Raw genomic sequence first — 20,618 nt, 5'->3', positions numbered from 1 at the left:
TTTTTTATCAGTATGGATAGATACAGAGAAATCTTATAATGGAAATAATATATTTTTAAACAATTATTCCATTCAGTTTTAAAGTCTGAGATTAAAAAGTATTGTGGGTGCTGTTATTCGTAACTTCAGCTATAGAAAATGTACATTAATATACTGTGATATTGGGTGCATTTACTGGAAATTGAAGTTTAATATTTTCCCCTGGATTTAATATGTTGTGTACTTGATTCAATGTGATAAGTACAATTTTAACAGGGCAGCACATCAGTCATCAAAGCCATCTAGGAATCTATCCTCATTCTAGTTAAAAGCAAGTCACTCTTTCCATTCTGGAAGGTTTTTTTGTTGTTGTTGTTGTGGTGTTTTTTTTTTTTTTTTTCCTTTCTGAAAGCCCCATCCTTCTAAAAATAAATAAATAAATAAGCAGTCATCTTTCTATCTGAGGTTGCCATCAGTGCTCATTCAGCTTAAGGCCTTGCCCTGTCTGTCCCCATGACAATTTCTGCATGCCCTGCAATCACGAGTGAGGTGGTGAAACCAGCACGTTAAGTATCATAGCTGCATACGGTGTGGCTTGGAGCAGTCAGTGTTATTAAAGTCTAAATAGTTATCCAGGATGCTCATCTGCTATTGTATGAGATCTCATTTTATGTCTTTATGCAAAACTCACCCAGCAAAACATGAATGAGATCGCAGGATTTTAATGTAATTTGGCACTTCCGTTAGGGTTATGGGTGGTGGTGGTTTTTTTTTCTTTTTTTTCTTTTTTTTCTTTTGTGTTGAATTGTCAGTTCATTTTTTTGCTCTCTTTTATAGAGTTGCAGTAACACTTGTTGGAAGACACCAAAGGTTCATATTCTGTTAAGTTGATACTGATAACAGGTTGTAAAAACTGTGGAATATCTGTGCATGGCTGAATGAATTTGGGCTTTTACAAAGCAGGTTTGACACCCGGCCAGTTTTGGTCTCTGTAGACCTAATAAATGAAAGAGATTTTTCCACTGCCCTCTCACAGAAAACAAAAATGCAGCTTACTGAATTGGCTGTTCACTGCCAGTTGAGGAAAAAAGTTGTCATTTTCTTGCCCCATCTAAAGAAATCACTACTAATTAGTAGAAAACACTAAAACAATGCCATATGCTTTTTATCTTGTATTTGAAAGCACTTTTTTTTGCCCTGCTTTTTTTTTTCTTAAAAAAAAAAAAAAAAAAAAAAAAAAGTTAGTGGTAAGAACTTCTGAAAATAAGTTTTGTTAAACCTCAGCAATTGAATTGCATATGAGACTCAGACAGCTCTTAAGCATACAGGGATTGTGACAAAGGAGTCCCTTTCCAAATTAAGCTGTTGGTTTGCAAACTCTTTCTGACATCTCCCTCTGTGAAAGCAAAATAGACCTTTTCTTTTTAAATAAATAAAACCATAATTGTTTTATAGGGCCTTGCACTAAAGTTGATGGCATTTCTGTGCGTCTGTACTGCAGAAATGGGGGAAAGAAGGAGCCCCTGCATCTGGTGAGCAGGCCCAGCTCCATAATTGTCTGGAGATCAAAGAGCCATTTGATGGTAGCCGTTAACACCTTCCAGCAGAATATCCCCAGCTCACTTTCTGCCCATCCTCCAAGCATGGCTGGCATTCTGAAAGGCCTGAATAGGCTGGGAATGAGTATTTGAGGTGCATGGGAAGTGAGGTGAAAGGCGAGGTAGAGGGAATGTGACACAGGAATCCGTAGTGTTATCAAATAGTGATGTACAAAACCTCTTTTTTTGGGGTGAAATGGCAGACTGATGGTACTGCTGACATGCAAGAGGAGAAAAATAGAAGGTTAGGCTTGCCAGCTGGTCAGTTATTTTTAAAAAAATATACATAATATGCATCCAAAGATGCTTGGTGTGTGTGTCAAGATGCCCTGGCATGAGCAGGGCTACAAGTCATGCCAAAGGGACAGCCCAGATGTGGTGCAAAAGCCAGGAGCACGCACAGCCATGGCCAGACCTGTACACATGCATTTCGACACATCCTGCTGTGGAGTGTCTACTCATAAAACTGGAAAATTCAGTTGTCTCATCCACAGTCATTAAGACAACAGTAAAAACTGGCCTGCCTGGTTAGAAACCAGTCAGGTAGCAAACATATAAAAGGCCCTTAGCTTCCAAAAAAAAGTGGATGAAGGGAGGAGCTGTGCTCATGTGAGCCAAGGGAGTTGATGCAGTGGGTAAATAGTCTGTGAAATGGACCAGGACGGAAACATGGCATGGGCTCTCCAAAGAGGTGCGACGAGTGTGACCAAGTGTCATAGACAAGAGTGAAGCTCTCTGTAGCTGCTTTAACTTTATAAGTAGTCCAAATTTCTTCGTACTCTGCCTTGCCTGACAACATGAATAACTTGGTGAAAGCTATGGCCTGCACTGAGCTGTGGCTATGGCAGCTTTTCCATTTGCTTCCACTTGCACTTGGGGAACACTAGAAATGAAGTATTTTCTCTCTTGTGATAAATGCAGCCTATTCCATTTGTGTTCCACAGGAGCAAAAGCAGTTTCCCCATTTCTTTTGGGTGTCTGCAGAAAGATCCTGGAACCAAAAAAGAAAATTAGTCCTAACATTCAGTCATAAAATTGAAGCTGTTTTTTTTTTTTTTTTTTTTTTTTTTAGGAGAATTGAATAGCAGTGGTTTTTGTTTTTGTTTTATGGAAGATTATTTTTTTAACCTGCATTAGAAAGTACATGTATATAAATACATATGTTTTATGTACACATGCGTGTATATCTCTACATGCATATGCATAACATCTGCTCCCTGTTTTTTTAGTAAACAGGGAAAAATGAGAATTATCTCATTTTACATTTTTATTTTAATGTTATACATTCATTTTTGCTCAGAAATTCATGGGATTAATATGTAATAATTGTTTGTTCCTGTGCTGTAGCTGCCACTGGAGGTAGGTATTAAAATCATTTCACATTTGGGAATGTTATGTGGTAAAGTAACATTTTTTGTAGTTGGTTGGTTGGTTTTTTGTTTGTTTTCTTTTTGTCTTTGTTTAATAAATCTAGGTTCCATAGTAAGTTGCGGGTGAGTCGGTTTAAAGAAAAAAAAAAAAAAAAAAAGACTTGGAAACAAATCAAAAAAATAATAGAAACCAGGCAGCTCAATTTGAACCAAAATGCTTAGTGTTGTTGTTTTTTCCTTTTTGCTGAAGGTCTTACAAAAAACTTCCATAACTGCTGCACTGCCCAGTTTGAGTTGTATGAAGTACATGGTGTCCATGGAGCCTCTACTGACTAGAGATGACAGAGGTACCTGAGACGCTACAGGTTCAGGATGGGGCTTTCTCTGGCCACTGGCTGAATGGGGGGCTTTCTTTGTTCTTTCCACAATGACCCATGCCAAACAAGTTCCATCACTAGGTCATTCCCTAAGTTTTGGGGTTGTTAATACTAAACTGTTACTTCTCAATTTTCTCACTGGCTATTGGTATAACCCAGTGAAATGTAGGCATTTATATTTATGGTGTATGATACAGTTCTGGCAGACTACCACGATTGCTTATGTTGTTAGAAGATACTTTCTGCTTCTACTCGTATCTTTCAGGCTCAAAACTTAAAATTTCTGGAGCTAAGCACACTATAGCAAGATGGTGTAAAAACTGACATTTCAATTGCAAAGTCTCACAAATTAGGCACAAATATTGTAATAGAGTTTAATGGGCAGTTTCATTAAGAAACCTATACGTGACGTGCATTTTTATGTGGTTAGGAGCAATAAAACTTCACGGTTCTCCTTTTTTATTTTTTAATTCTCTGTCCTTTGGAGGATTTTCTTGTGTCTTTCTCAATTTCTGAAAATTACCTAGGTGAAAACAAAAGCATAGTTTAAAAATTATAACAAGTCCCTATAGCAGTAAAAGGCATGACAAAAAGAAAAAAAGTCACACAGAGCATTCTTGTTGCAAGACACTGCAATAAGAGGGGGAAAACTTTAAAAGGTTTGCTTTGGTACAGAACTGCAAAATATATGCCAGCAGTCATCTTCACTCTGAGAGATATTGTAAGAGCCAGTAAATATTACAGGTGTGTCTGCATCTGTTCTAAGCACTTTCTGTTGAGTTTTCTATGCAAGATATACTTGTATCTGTGCTGTTACTCAGTCTTGTTAATATGACTCTGATTTAATTTAAAAAATGTTGAATCACACGTAAGTATATAACTTAAATTTGTCACAGATCTGAAACTCAAATGCATTCTTTTGGAAACTTAACAGGCTATAAGTAGATTTATTGTAGTTGATACCATATGGATAACATACTACTATATACCCTTTACTATTTGCTCTGTAGACATTTTTGGCACTGTAATTCATGGCGTAAGAAAAACAAATCGTCTTGTAGAGTACATAAAGTGAGGTGAGCTTAATTAAATATTGGTCTAAAAGAAGCGTTTATGAAATGATGACCAACTAACACCCTTAGACAGCAAGAGCAGTGCCTGCAATTGCTGTAAATCCTAAGAAAATCAATGGGGGATATAAGTTGATGTCCATAAAGCAATGATACTTTGTCTCATTTTGCACCCTGTGTTTCCCTAGATGCTTGGTAAGGAATGGAAGAAGCGAGTGACATTAGAAATTTTTAACTGAAGCTAAATTGCCTCAAAATGACTGTGATGGTGCATGAGATGCAGGTAGCAGCAGAGGATTGGTGGTGTGGGTGCTTCCTGTGTCAGATGAGGCTTGCAAGACACTTGCTTCCTCTCATATGACGCTGAGCCATGAAATTATGGACAGTGTGCCACATTAGTAGGAAGTTTTAGCTGCTGTTATTAGTATTGGTGACTTACGTTTCTTCAGATATTATTAATATTATTATTAAACTAATATGAGCTAAGTCAATAAAATCAATGGTATACAGGTATAATGTTGCTGTTCCATTTTAATCTACTTTTCAGTGTGAGGACAAGCTGTGAGCAGTTGCATGCAACGTATTGTGGAGTAGCAACCTTAATCTGGGAGCCTGCTTATTTGCATAAGAACCAGAATTTTTTATACTGAACGTATAGTGTCATGTTATTTGAACAGATTGAAATAAAATTTAAACTATAGCATACTTGTTGATCAATGCATGAAGCAGTTTTTGTGCTGAGGCTAATGCAGCAGTATTTATTTAGGATATGACAATTTTTGTTTGTAAATTTGTTTTAGATACCTCCTGAAATTAAAAGGGAAAATGTAATTTGGAGATTTTTGTTGAATGAAAGTTCTAACGCTGTAGGATACTGTTTCTTAAGATTTGAAGAACAGTTTTCCTGAACAAACTTAATATAATTCATTCTGCCACATGGAGAATAATCCCTCATCAAATGATGCCAGTAAGTTGATCGTAACAAATACACTATTTGCATTGCAATGTGGCTTTTGTGGTAATTGGTAAGAGAGAACTTATGAAGGTTTTCAGGAAATAACTTGTACTTTAAAATTCTGAAAGAAAAGGAAGAAAAAAAAGTTGTTTTTTTTTTTTTAAATAGTTTTACCTTAAAATGAATGAATGGTCTTGGATGAATCTTGGCTCCAGGGCTAGATGTTCACTACTATACTTTAGCCAGCTGGCTAAGGAAGATCAGTCTTCTTGATGATTAGTTCACTGCACTGAGCTTCACCTTTTTCTTGACGTATATAGCCAAGTGTTTATATATTCACAAATCTTATATAAATACCTGCAGTTCTAGAGCCTTTTCAAGCATTTCCTTTATCAGTGTTTTATGATTTGTTTTACATTAAAGCTTTCCTACTTGATTTACTGTTTTAGCCCATAAATATTGATTTCAATGACAAAATAATTAGGTTGGTTTATGTTAAACAAACAGATACCATTTTTTTGGAGGTCTGCTGGATTTCAGAGGAGTGTTTAGGAACACTCTATAGTGGTCTGTAGGATCTAAGTCAGCTTTGATTGCTTACAGCAGAGAGACAACTACCAGTGCCTGATACTTCTAATCAGTTGAGCAGGGTTGTATGAATGGAAGTGCTTTCTTTTCCTTTCTCTTCAGTGAAAAAAGTCCTTTACTGACAAGCAATATGTTCTGCCAAATGAAACAGTGCACAAAATTCTGATTTCTTTTCTAGGAAGAAGTTTATGTAGTTTCCATGATTGTACTTTGAAGCACTGCAATTTAATTCAACCTAATTATATTTTTCATCTTAACTATAACTAGTGATCAGATAATTATTTTGTCCTTTAAAGAAAAACCTAGCTATTATGGATGCTCAATAGCCAGTTGCATTACTTAAATTAAACTTAAGATATAATAAAAGTATTTATTAATCATTTATCCAAATGAAAACAAGCGTTTAATGCTTCATTATGATTTTACACACTGATGTTTAATGCATGTAGGTCACTTTTTTTTTTTTCCTTTCCTTTTTTTTTTTTTTTTTTTTTCCCAGAGTTAGAAAGTACTTTTTGAAAATTAGGTACATCAGATGTCTCTAGACTAAATACAATCTCACAGGAATAGTCATTCATTCCTTGGAAATAATTATTTCTTATTGAAAAATAACTGTTGTGGTGCATTTAGTCTGTGGTATAATTTGCATGCAGCTGTGAACATGTGACACTTTGTTTCTCTGTTTTCTTGTTCTGCTCTTCTGGATCATGTTTATACAGACGTATTTACAAGAACCGTCATGAAAATGTTGTCTTGTTTGCTCATAAGAGCTCAGTAAAAAAAAAAAAAGAGTCCGTAAATTGGATTTCACTGTAAAAGAAATGTGTTGTCCATTTTGAGGTTTTTCCCTTTCTGTATTTTTCTTAACCATACATGTAATGACATTGAGTTCTGTATTGTTTTTCTCTTATGTTAACATAAATAACTGCTAAATAGAGAAAAGGAAAGAAAAAGTTAACTCAAGTTTCATACAAGATTATTTCCCCTCCAGGCAGGGGCAGATGATCACAAGCAATAGCACTGCCCTTCCACATCTGAGACTTTGCAGCTGATACCTGGCTGCTCTGATTCAGTGCAAATGGGAAGCAAAATAGGTTGGCTTAAATTATCTTTATTAGATCTGTGTGCCCCTCATCATGATTTGAGCTATGCCATTTTACTTCAGGTCTTTGTGGCCTAGAAGTGTTTGTTGTACAGTTATAGCTTTTCAGCTAAGCATTGGTAACTGGAATAGAAATGCTCACAGCTAAGAAACACTGGCTTGATTGCTTGTGGCCGCCTGCCTGTACTGTGCTTGCACATTGCTTGTAGGCATGCAACAGGACTGGTGGTGAAGACAAGTGAGGCTTCCGTGGTGTTCTCCTAGGCACTGCCCGAGCTCAGCAGCTCGTTTGCAACTTGACCACTGATCTCAGATTTTCATATTCATGTAGCTCTTGGTTTAGTGAGCTGAATGACCTGTGCTACTAAGGGCTGAAAGGGAAGTGCCAGGAATTGCAATAAGGAAAGCTGCCTGATGTTTTCCTTTATAGGATGCTGGATTCAGTTATTTATTTATTAGAACGTCGCAAAACATTAGCTTTTGGGGTTGAAATGTTTGAAGCTGGGTAGCTGCCTCTAACTTATTTTTTTTTCTTTTTTTTTTTTTTTTTTCCCCCACCAAAATTATTTAGCTATTTATAAGAATGCATGGAAAAGTAGCTATTTCTTACGTATTTTTCCTTAAAAATAACCTTTTTGTTTTGCAAATGCTCACGTCCCTCCCTTTGAAGCAGAAACTAGAAATTGCATGGTAGTGCAGAAAATGCTGGTGATAGGCTTTGGGGGAGGAAGAGTGGCTTATGAGTGGCACAGCTTTGCCTTTGTCAGCACTGTGAGAATCTCAGATCTAACCAAACTGTAAGCTTTTAAAGAAATCACAGTTCTCTCGTGCCGTCTTGAGCGCATTAGAGCTGTATGGCTGCAATTGACAGCGTTTTCCTTCTTGCTGAGCAAATTTGCACATCTTCTAATGCTGCACGGATTGCACATGTCCCATCACTAAGAACTGGCTAAAATACACCTGGGCAAGCTTCTCAGCAGGTGGTAATGAATGCCACTGGCCATTGTAACTGAGAGCAGAAAATCCTGCTTCTCTTATTCTCAATTATTTCTCCTCAAGCAACTTCAGAAGATAAACTGCTTGATTTGGAGACATGAAAGCTCAGCTGGGGGGTGGAAGATTGATAAAACTGGGGTAAGGGAGAGCAAGCTGTGCAGGCTGGGCAGGGAGGTTGGAAGCTGAACAGAGGCTGGGCTGGAGGACAAACCTGGTACCACAGTGCCCAAGAGCCAGGAGCAGAGCTACACTGTGGTCCCAGCCCCAAAATAACCCCATCAGTGAACAGGGAGACAGGCCCAGGGTGTGAGGGCCCTGTCTTTTCCTTATCCTTGCTCTGTCTTCCCCCGGGGAGGCTCTCCTCTGCCACTGTGGTCCCCCGTAGTGTTTTTATGGGCAGCAGGTTTGGAACTTTGGCTAAAATGGATAAATCTGAGCTGAAAGAAAGAAGCAGACTGTCAAAGGGGAGTGGGACATAATAAGACACAGGGTCACAAGAACTGATGAGCAGAGGGACTGAGAAACTGAATCCAGGAGGCAGTGGGAGACCTGATGGAAAAGTGGGTGATGGGGTGGAAAAGAGAGCTGTGGGCAAGGGTACAAGTCAGTATGACTGTCTGTCAGGGAGTGGAGGAGGGATAAAGCATGGGTAGGCAAGGGCAGAGCATGGCACTGCCAGCCACCTCTGGGAACGACAGAGCAAGGAGAGGTGAAAAGTATGAGGGACTGGGGGTTTGAAGAGACCCAGACCCTGAAGGTAGGACTGAAGACAGGCTGGGACTTGAATCAACACGGGCTAAAGGAAATGGGCTTGAGGAAAAGAGGCAGAGGAGCTCTGAAAATGCCTTTTCTGTAAAAATTTTGGAATATCTATAAATACTTTTGGTTTCTGTAGAAGCTCCTTGGGAATATGCCGACCACCATTGCTAGTCCCCTGAGGGAAGATTGCTTTGCCTATGCTAACCATTGCTCATTTACTCCTTTACCACAAGAACTGCACGGTACACATAAAGATTGCAACTCCTCTGCTACCTTGTGCCACCTTGATACCTTGCGCCTTGTATCTGTGTGCCACCCTCACACTGACAATTTCTGCTGTCTTAGTTTGGTTTTGCCAGAAGTGGTGAAAGTAGTGTCCAAGTCAAAATATGCTGTGAGCGTGTCTTTGCAAAGCTCCTTAGTTTGGCCCCTTGTGAGCATTACAACTGGATGTTATTTGCCCATGTGGTGACATCCTGTTTTTTTCCACAGGATCCCTGCTTCGTTGCGTGCACAGGATGGACCTGCTCTGGGAATGAACCTGCTGCATGCAGTGGCAAAGGCAGTTCTCCATAGTAGCCCTGCCTCAGTGACAACAGAAGCTGGGACTCGTGTGGCGAGCAGGGGCTGTGCTGATGCTCTGCGCAGCTGCACGCTGCCCTGGGGAACGGGACTCTCTTCCTGGCTGTGATGCTAGGTAAGTTGCTTAATCCGGCCTTTTCTCCTGTCTTTGTGTGTCTGGCTTTCTTGTGGGTGACTTGAGATCTTCGGATCTGATCTGGAAAAGTGCTGAGCACTGATAGCTGCGAGTGAGGCAGCGGGGGCTGAGGTTCGAAAGTGCTATATAAAGCACACTGTAATGCTAAATACTGCGAAAAAATGAGGTCTGAGTTGTGCCAAGCTGGAGACAAAGTTGTCTTCGGAGTTGGTGAATCATTTTGACCTTAAAGTTGTCTCTGCTCTGGTTAGGAAGTTAGGACTAACAGCGTTATTCTAAGTTAGGAGTGACGGAGTAACAGTAAGAGTAACCATTATGTTTGTCGAGTGCCTGGTTGCACCACTGAATTCACAAAGAAATTACTTGTTCCGTCTTCCGAAAAAAAGTTTGAATAGCTTGCAGTAAATATGGAATCAGACCGTACGGCAAACACCAAGAGGAAAACAGATCGCTGTTTTGATTCGCGGTACTTCTGTACACTGAGCAAAAAGCAGAGATGCTGTGGGAATTGGGTGACACGACCGCGGTGTGTGCCATGCCACATAAGCAAACAAAGGCAAAGCTCAAGCTTCTCTGAAACTTACTTGTGACATTTCCTCCTGTCAGTGCTTGCCTTTACAGACGGATTTTAGTCTGGATGTTCATATCATGTAGTATGATTTGGGGTATAAGAAGCAGGGCATTTTTTGATGCTGTCAGCTCCAATAATGTGTGTGCACAAAGCTGAAATGACAAGTAAATTCATCGTTCATCCCAGGCACATGCCTCTTGTGCCTGGTTATTGTATCAGATACAAAGTACACAGTGTTTGTAATACCCACTATCAGAATGGCTTGAGGTCAGAATTTCAGCTGCATTTCTTCAGCCTCAGGATTTGTATTTTCCCAGTGCGATGTCCATAGCCAGCTACAATAATGTTGTAATCACTAGATAGCAGTGAATTTTTGGCCAAGGCATGGTGAGGCTAAATATTGTTTTAACTTAGCTAACCTGAATGCAAAATATCTAACATTAGATCAGATTTTATGAATTAACCAAGAGCGTGTCTTTGGTGCCTAGAAACATAGTGAGCATGCTTGCCAGATAAGCTGTTACTCTCTATTACAGAAGAGGGAGACAGTAAAAGCCATGAAGCTTTAATAGTAGCTAAATATTACATTAAATACACAGAGTTAGAATGTGCATTCCCCTTCTAGCCTGCTCATGGGGGATCCACTGCATCTGGCTCTGTGGAAGGCTGCAGCAGTGCTTCAGGCACAGAGCAGGATTTCCAAGTGCTGCTTTCTAAGAAAACCTGAGATATTTTCGTCTCACTGCTGCCCTGCAGTGCAAGCGTTTCTGTAAATCCCAGCGTTTAAAACATAAACAACAAAAAAAGGAGGGGGAGAGGTTGAAGCGATCCGCGTTTTACAAGCAGAAGCTGAAAATGAAATTATTTGCCTTACCTAGAGCATTGGGAATGATGTTGCAATTAGACTGATGCAACAGCGCCTATTACAAAACGCTCGCCCAGCGCACGGCGGCTGCTGGAGGAAGGCAGGGGGCCGGAGCAGCAGGGGAGCCGCGGGGCACCACGTTGGCACGGCTATGTGGGGAGGATTATCGGCTAACGCGGAGAGAGGAATGCCAAGCAAAATAAAAACTGTACCGTTCCTGTGTGTGCCATGAAACGGGGTGGGAGGGGAAGCTGCGTTATCAATGCGCCTACTTTATTTCAGCGACACGTCTCGGCCGGCATGGAAAATGTTCTCTGTTTAGGTGGAGGAAATAATGGGGATGGAAGCTGATTTTGAGCTAATATATTTTGAAAGCTGCTAATAACAGTGGAATTTTATTCATGGCTCTTTATTTCTACAAGAGAAAAGTAAAAATTCCTTTGGGTTAACTGAAACATCTGTTGAACAAATTGGTTCAGTTTCATGAGTCTGTTCCTAATTCTGAGAAGTAGATGGTGCCTTATAAAGCTGGTAGAGGTTGGGGTTTAGTGGCCATATTCTTTCATTTTTTTTTATTATTATTAAAGTAGGTCATTTTGAAGTGTTATGTTTTCATGAATATAGTAATTCCACAGTTAGTATTTCTAGTATTTCAAGTTTTACCTTTGTTTTAATGAGTTTTCTTCACTGTTGTTTTTAATCAACATTACTAATACTCTTTATAAGACCATGGGTTTCTAACTTTTTATCAAGTTCTTAGAAACAAAGTAATCGAGCTATTAAAAAAACAGTAAATTTGTGTCCATGTTTCCTTGTTTCTGTAGATTTTTCTGCTGTTTTACTTAGAAAGTTTGTATGTTAACAGTATTCTAGTTGCTCCTACTATTTTGTCATTTATATTAATTTTTTGAATGTGACTTCACAGTTGTAGGAAGAAATGACAAATCAGTTTATGACCTCGTGTGATAGAAGCTGAGAGGGTCTTAAATGTCAAAGAGCTGACATGCTATGAATTAATAAAATAAGAAAAAGGCAACATTTTAATATAGTTTCTAAGATTCTGTTCATATGCATCAGAAATGCATTAATTTAATGTCATGCACATGCACACATCTTAAAGTAGTTTTCTTAGGTATGTTTTCCAACAATGTAATCAATGAAATGAAATCACAACTAAGTATAATGTTAATACAAAATTAAATTGTTTGTGCTTTACTGTTAAATATAAAAAAATCAATGCTGGTTCTTTTTGGGTAGTAATGTTTTGACCCATTTTTTGTTCAGGATTTAAAAATAAAAGCTGAAGTTGGAATTTAGACAATGAATATACAATTTCTTTGTGGTGCATACGTGTTGTAGAAAATGCAAGACTTGCATTAAACAAACATTCAACGTGATTGTAAGCTGTTATAGTCAGCTGCATGGTCTGGGTACTTGTTGGTTCAGAGTAGCTCAGTGTATAGGTAATGAAGAATGTGAACTGAAACTGATAGCACTTTCTAATTTTACTTCAATGGATAATTAAAATATATGTATTTTGGCTATTTTTTTGAAGATTTAATATATGTGGTTGTCATCCCTGAAGTAGAAGGTAATGCAAGTATAAATAAGAGATACAGCAGTCTGCCGTACCATTAATGTTGTGTTGTGTTTTGTTTTTTTTTTTTTTTTTTTCTTCTTTTTCTCTTCTTTTTCATAACAGATTGCTAAATTGAGAAGGAATGGAGCAGTATAGCTGAGTTTTGTGAAGGTGCATTTGAGTATTGGCAGTGCAAGGAACTGCCCTACTGATAAGATGTTCTAAACTCCCCTCGTGTTAGCTTTGTCCTTGGTGCAGCTTGCTGTAGTTTCAGATGACATGCATGAAATGAAGCGAGGGGGAAGTTTTGTGGCTGAAGTCCTGTGCCAAGTCTTTTTGAAGTTGTTTGCAGCAGCTGTGCTGTAGCTAAAGAAAGTCTTTCTTTGCCTCCATCATAACATCTGCATAATCTTTAACAGTAGAATTGTTCCACTATGATGTATCGTTTAGCTAATCTGGGCTGCTTTCATGAATTTTTTTTTCTTCTTTTCTTTCTTTCTTTCTTTTTTTTTTTTTTTTTTCCGTGTTAGAAATACACACAGTATTTGGGGGGATAAGATTGTGAAGCTTTGGACATGAGTGCTTCCATGTAGAAACAGTAAGTTCCAGTCCAAGAAAAACAAAAGTAAGAAAGTTTTTTTTTTTAAAAAAAAAAAAAAAGAAGAAGATTTGAGGCATTGAGTTTGAGTCTTTAGTTCAGTGATGCTCTTAAGGTAATTGGAGACCTTAGACTGCACCCTGAGAACTGGATTTGTCTTTGTCCTCCCTTGTTTGGAGGGTAGAGGCTCAACACAGGGTCAGTTCCTGTGAGGATGTCACTGCTGTGGTGTCCTAGAAGCTAACCTTGGTCTAATGGCTTCCCAAAGAGTGGTTGCAGCCTTCCAGCTGACGTAATGCCCCATCTTCCTCGTGCCAGTGCTGCTGCCGCTGCAGCTCATGAGTGAGTTGGCTCAGGGACCTGAAATAGCGGTCAGCTAACCACATGTTTGGTTGGGTTAGTTGGCTGGCTTGTCGGTCCTTGAACTTGCTAACCATAGGGTTAGACCAGTGTCTGTGCTGAAGATGGCTTGGGAGAGGGGGCAGTGGGACCAGCCTCTTGGTGGCAAATGGGCTTGTGGGCCCTTTCAAAGCCATGCCTACAACCGAGGCAGGAAGGAGATGATCGAGAGAAGTGTTTTCAAAGAAGTGCACAAGTTAAACCTTTCACCATGTTTACTTTGAAAGCTAAGTAAAGAGAATTTATTACATCAGGTGTAACAGAATTTGAAGTTTTAGCTTCAGTGTTTCTTTTGGTTGGAGTTTTTTTTGCATAAGAACTTCTCAATTGAACCTTTATTTAATCTTCTTACAGTCTGAGATGTAGAGGTCTGCAATAGTTCACTCTCTGTTAGCACTGCAAAACTTTAGTTACAGGATTGGATCCAATGGTCAGATGTAACAGGCTGTGATCTTGGACAGCAAAGCATTTAAAGGTAATAGAAATGCTGGCTTTCTCTGTATTAAGGCTTTTGGTCATCTACACTGTAAATACATTTATAGAAGATGCTTGAATCTCAAGCTTTATGTCAGGAAATAAACCTGAAGCAATATATTGTAAACTAAATCCCCCTCTGTAACCTCCCTCCCCTCTTTTTTTTTGTAAGTAAAGATTGTCATTGCAGTTTATCATCAGGAATTTATCAATATGCATTTGATTTTTAATTGATCTGTCTATAGATGCCTTCCCGCTATAATCTGTTAGGAAAATACTTGTCAGTGGAAAAGCAGAATGCTGATTTATCTAACTGCGTTCATTGCAGAAGTTTGGTTTGTGAGATCCATTTAAATAATCTGAGTAAAAGAAAAGACATAGGAAACATCCTGTTGCTTATTAAGGTTATTAAATGGTGCTTTCAAAATTACCTTCTGGTGAAATAATGATTTTTTATTATTATTATTTATGCTGTAAGGACTGTGTTATTCCGCATGCTCAGTGTTTATAAAACTGAACATATCCTTGCCACAATTAAGAATTAATACTGTACCGTTCAGAATAACAAAGCTGCTATTCCAAATTACTTGAGATATTCCACGTTGAGTGGAAAAAGGTAGGTCTGCCAGTGGGTGTAAATCAGAGCGCAGGCTGCCTGCTTGGTGGAAGGCAAAGTGCCCGAGAGGGACTGTGACCACGTCACCGGGAACTGAGCATGCCCTGGGTGACAGCTGGGCGTTTCGGGCTCACACGTGGAAAGCATATGTGCTTCCTGACGCCCAAGGAATATGCTTAGGTCCTAGAAATAGAGATGCTTGACAGCAGCAGTCCAATATATGCATTTTAATCTACGCATTTAAAAATAGGAAACTAAGATCTTAAGACCGGTCTTCAAAAATGCACACATTTGCTACATTCCAGTTCCAGAAACATTACCATGAACTAAGTAATAGTAGTGGAGTACTCGTTTCAAAAACAGGAAGTGCCCACATTATATAAATTGCATAGTTTCAGCTGTCATAAATGTGGTTTCAATGCAGTTGCCGGAGTAAAGCCCAAAGTAGTTATAACCAGCTTACTTCCTCTTCCAGTCAAAGTGCAAATAGCCATATAATTAACAATCTGTGGCTCATTTTCTCTAGCTGGGTTAAGTATTCTATTTCACATGTTCAGTCTCTGTATAAACAGAGGGAACTCGACTTACTTAAGAACATTTTTAAAACCCAAATATTCTTGGCCATAACCAGGCCTGCAGATTCACAAAGCGGGAGCTTCGATCGCCCCTCGAGCTTGGCAGCGGCGCCGAGACCTGCGAGTGTGCCTGGCATGCGTCCAGGCTCCGTGTGGAAGGGAGCACCCTGCCAAGTTGGCTCCTCGCCACGCTAAACTGCATGGGGCAGCAAAACCTGCTGCAGAGCTGGTAGACAGTTTCTCTCTTCAGGGACTTCCCTTCTTACATTCCATTACAAATTGGCTTTATTCAAAGTCTTTTATCATTAATTTTTTGAGGACTGATTGCTCAGCTTTTTTGGACAGCTTTTTTTTTTCTGAGTTAATTCACCCATCCTGCCTTTGACTCTGCTCGTGCACTGGATATGTCAGAAAAGCACAGCAAGTACAGAGAGTAAGAAAGAGTTCCTCTGCTGCTCCTGTACACACACAGGTCATTTCAAATATGTTTTAGGCTGTTTGGGGCCTTTGAGGAGAGCTCTAACTTCTCATCCAGAAAGGGCCTGTCATCACTTCTCTGCCTCTGCTGATATCAGGCACTTCAGCAGCAAATACCTCCTGAATTTTCCCTGCTTACTCTGCTCACTGGGAAAACTGGCAAGGAGCCTGTCCAGGAACAGGCAGCTCTCTCCAGGAGAGCTTCTTTGAGGAAGCTCTGTTTGGTTGCTGAAGGTGAGGTTCCCACCACATACAAAGATCACCAGTGGACATTTTTTGTTCTGACAGTCTTGGAGAGGCTTTTCTTCATGTGAGAGGTGGCACAACATTTTACATAGCCCTGTAAGAAACCCTCAGGCAGAGCTCAACAAGTATTACTTTGTCCTAAACATAATACGATGGCAAAGAAACCTTCCCTTTCCCGTTCTCATTAGATAAATAGTGGAGAGTGCTCACTCAAGGCCTTGTGAAGTATCATACATTTATAGTGACCATCTTTGACTTGATTTAAGGACTGTTTCATACAGCACTACCCAAGGTTTTCCATTCTTCGGGAGAGGATGGCTAACCCATTTTGTTGTCGCTGGAACAACCAGACGTGATGCATCGATGGAAGAGGGCCTTGATTTATCTCTCTGAATGGAATTTTAAAAGCAAAAGAAGTCTTGACAGCCTCTGCATAAAATGGAAGGTTACATCTAACAATTGTGAAGGAAACAGAAATCAGGACAGAGTTCTGCTTGAAGCTTCCCAGAATCTTTGGCTGTAATTTAATGGGGGAGACAAGGGAAGACCAAGGGAAGTAAGAACTGCATTGTGTCCTGTGGGAAAAAAAAAAAAAAAAAGCAGTTGTGTGATATATTGAGGTGTTCCTTTCATTCTAAACACAAATTGGAATCTTTTAGACACAGTAAGGGTTATAACATATTTAATTGTGTAAAGGATTCCTTCCTATTCTTGTCTTCCAATATTTTAAGAGAACATATAGCTCCTGCTCTGAAGGGGAATGGTTGCACAGCTTAAACTTGAGCTTCTCCATACTCAGTATCTGTGTGTAGGTAATAATTTATTATAACATTAATATAACATTATCATCATTCGTTCAGAAGAGCCTTATCTTAGGCACTTGCAAGAGTTACTCATGTTTCTTTGCTTAGCATGACATGGCTGTAGTTTCCTCAATGGCTCAGTTCCCAACCCAAGCCCAGGTGATGAAATGTGCTCACGTTGTGCTGTGTTTTATCATTGAATTAAGGGATTTGAATGGGTTGTGTTGTAAAAGAAGACAGTAGGGCTGGTCAGGTTGATTAAATGAATGGGTTGCTCTAATTTTGTAGAGTAGTAGGGTCCAAAGGGTGGTCTGTGGGCCAAAACCAGCCTACAGGGAGTTTGCATGTCTGCTTTTGGCCAAAGGAGATAGTGAGCAGCTCTGAAGGAGCAGGTGCTGCCCAGCAGCTGGACATTATTCAGGACTTGCCACAGTCCAGGTTAGAGGGCTGCCACCACGGGAATGGAGAAGGTGAAGTGGAAGGATCCCAGTAGAAGATCTTTCCTCCTCTTGTGGTTCAGTCTCATTTCGTTGATGACATCTTGGCAATATTTCTAGGACAGGTGCTTGTGGCATGTACGGGTTGGTCTGCTGTGTACTGCTGTGAGGGCTTGGAGGAGAGGTCAGTGAGAATTAGGTGGTGGGAGGATCTGTATCCAACCACCAATATATAATTGCAAAGCCCTCATGAAAAGTGACCTCTTTTAATAAAAAAAAAAAAACACATCCTTCAACACTGTTCATTAAAAACACTATAATGGTATATAAAAAGTCTTTTTTGCATATGAAGTAATTCAGTTTCAAACTTCTGATTGTCATTTGAGAAGTCAAATAGTACTTCCTGAGGAGGCTTTGATACTATGGTTTTATATTGGCTTTTAGGAGAATTTCAAAATTGATTTCAGACAGTAACTATTAAACCTGAAAAGATCATAAGAAGCTGGAAAGCTCTGTATATATATATGTATATGAAATAATAATGATAAAAATATATTATTGCATATGTGCTCTTAATTGGTATGCTGTCATAGCCTATAAAGATTTTATTATTCTGAGATAATACACATAGTCATTACATGAGAGCACTGAATACTTACTTAATATAAGCAGGTCAACCCAAACAAGATCCTCTCTAACAATTATCTCCATGCTTGGGTGTGTAATCTGATTATCGTAAGATTAAATACTAAATGAAGATTTCAGATTTTATATTATTTATATTTTCTTTAAATTCTTAATTTTTCATATTGACTTTTAAGAATTTTCACATTTAGTAGGGAACCTTTAGGGTCTTATAGTAATGAAGATGATTCAGGTAAAAATGAAATAACAGGAAAGTCACGTACAAAGAAGACACTAGTTTTGCTGCGTTTATCTCTTTCATCTGATGGTAGAAAAATCTTTAAGTTACTGCTGTGTATGTCTATTTAAATAATCTATATTGCTTAATTCAAAAACAGACAGAGAATCATATACACTGCTTTAGAGAGTTATTGCAATTCCTCTAGCCTCTAGTATTCTTTGCAGAATTGTTCTTTAATTAACTTGAATAGAAGCACCAACTCTCCAGCATTGCAATTCCCCCTTGTTGGTGCTCTGTGGACCCACGTGAAATCCAGGTACTTGTAAATCCCGTTGAGCCTCATCAGGCTCCTGTATGGTTTCTGGCATGAAAGATCTGTTTCCTAGGGATAGGCTGTTTCTCCTTGACAAGAATGGGGCCCATGCAGGTCAGCTAACCAAACTGTGAAGATTAGTATTGAACTCTTCACATTTCCCCAGTAATTCAAAGACTAGTATAAACTCATGCTCTCTTGCTGTGAACTTTCTAAAATTGCTTTTTAATTGTAGAAAAATTAGAAATGGTGTGCAAACTTAGATGAAATGGCTACACAGCATTTCCATGCTACTGGATCATCTTGGGGTCCAACTCAGATTTCTCATCTTATCAGCTTCTCTCCTTTGTTTTTGTCTTCTGTTGCAGTTATTTGAGTTCTGCTTCTGATCAGACTTTTCTTCCAGGGTGAAAAATCGCCATTTGTTCAGACATGCATGTACCTTTGAGTACCTTCAGCCTTCACATTTCTGTTCTTAGTAATTAGTTCTGTCATCTGGCTTTCTTTGTACCAGGGTTTTTCCTGTTGTTCTTTGCCCATTCTGCTGATAAGTTGAGTGGATTTCCTCTAAACATCAGCTATCTTGCTGTTCTCAGATTTTTGCTTCTGGATGAAAGACTATTTGCTTGTTCTTAGCCTGGGTCATAGGTGACACCAACCCATAGCATATGACAGAGTGCTATATGTGCATGTGTGCATATTTTATTTATTCTTTCATATTTAGGTATATAATATATAAAATCACATATATTTTTGTATAGTGTCTAATAGATTATAGATTATATCTAATGTAATCTAATGTTGATTATTTTATAATTTATTATTTTTATATAAAATAACATCTGCCGGCATTTTTCCAGTTGGGTATCTCTGTTTCATTGCCTTAAAACATTGATTTTTATTGTACTTTTTTTTTTTTTTGGGGGGGGGGGGGGGAGGGGAAAGGGGGAAGGGAGGATAGGTGGTCTAGGAGAAATGCAACAATCCCTTTTTCTGTGTCCTGTTGAACAGAGAAACATTGTCAGCTGTTGACTGAGAATACTCAGCTCATGAAAATAGTGTATAACTTGATGGATAGTATTTTACAGTGAAGAGATGTCCCTCTTGAAAGGATGTGTAACTACTTGGGTTCAGATCTTGTGTATTTTTACTCTGGTGAGACTCCTACCTAGCAATATTCTTGTATATTTTTTACTGCAATGTTTTAGTTCTTCTCTTCAGTAATTAAGTGGTATTCTCAGGGCTTCTCCCAACTTTTCATCATAAGAGCTTTCCATTTTTCTTTCAATTCTCTTTTCTATTTTAGATAGAGTTCTTTCATCTTCCTACAGTAAGAAAAATTACAGAGTTCGGTAGAAGTAGTGAAACTTTAAAATTCTGTTTATGCAAAATTTTAAATTAATATTCTGTCATTCTTGTTAATAAGGGACAAAAAATGACAAAAATCTCAGCAAACTTTTGAGGACATGGAGATTTATTTAAGTATTAAGTACACAAATAGATTAAAGATCTACCTTGTCTAGAAGTTAAAGATTTTAGACGGGAATGATGATTGTTGAGAATTGAACAACTTTTTTCTGAGTGTATTTGCAGAACAGAGCCATGTAAGTATCTCCAAGTGCAGACACTGATTTAGAAGCACATACTTAGTGAATTTTGCTTTTGATCCTATGTGTATGTCCAGACGTGGTCATTTCTGAATTGAGTAGATTGTTGGTAACAAAGCACAAAAGCAGTAAAATTAGCTGATGGATGCCAGCATATCAGCCTTGCTTTAGGAGTTGCTATGTAAAATCCTGTGGTCTTTGCTATACAAGAGGTAAGATAGACCATTTTGGCCTTAGATTCTATTTTGGCTTATTTATATGGGGTAATTTTTATTCTTTTGTTTGGTTGGTTTTGTTCTGTTTTATTTTAAGTAAGTGATTGTGATTTCATAACAATTTGAACTTTGAATGTGAACATATTTTAGCTTATGGACTGAAATGGACTTAGAAATGATTTAATGTTATTGATTATTCACTGTTATATATTAATTGATATTTTCAGTGGCAAGGGCTTGCTTTTGTTCTCTGTTACGTTTACGAAGGGTTTATCATGTAAGAGTTAAACACGACACAGCTATTCATGAGTGTTGACTTTAGTTTGTCCTTGGAGGTAGAATGCACTTGCATAAATACTCAATTACAAGAAAAAATTAAAGGATCACAAATCTATCACAATTCATAGGCTACAGTTAAATAAATGTCCTTGAAAATGTATCTCTTTATGTTTATCTCCTATTAGAA

The 20,618-nt window shown here is 38.6% G+C and overlaps 1 protein-coding gene across 1 annotated transcript in view; it reads left to right on the top strand.

The window, feature by feature from the left end:
* Positions 1-20,618, top strand: part of NCOA2 (nuclear receptor coactivator 2) — a 197,257-nt gene that overhangs the window by 62,250 nt on the left and 114,389 nt on the right. Inside the window, exon 3 of the mRNA XM_084282656.1 lies at positions 9,287-9,491. The gene's annotated coding sequence lies outside the window, so the exon portion shown is untranslated. The remainder of the gene's footprint in view (positions 1-9,286; positions 9,492-20,618) is intronic.

This window comes from Netta rufina (assembly GCF_964035555.1).
Source record: "Netta rufina genome assembly, chromosome: 2".
Taxonomy (NCBI): Eukaryota; Metazoa; Chordata; class Aves; order Anseriformes; family Anatidae; genus Netta; species Netta rufina.
This window is presented reverse-complemented; position numbering and strand designations above follow the sequence as displayed.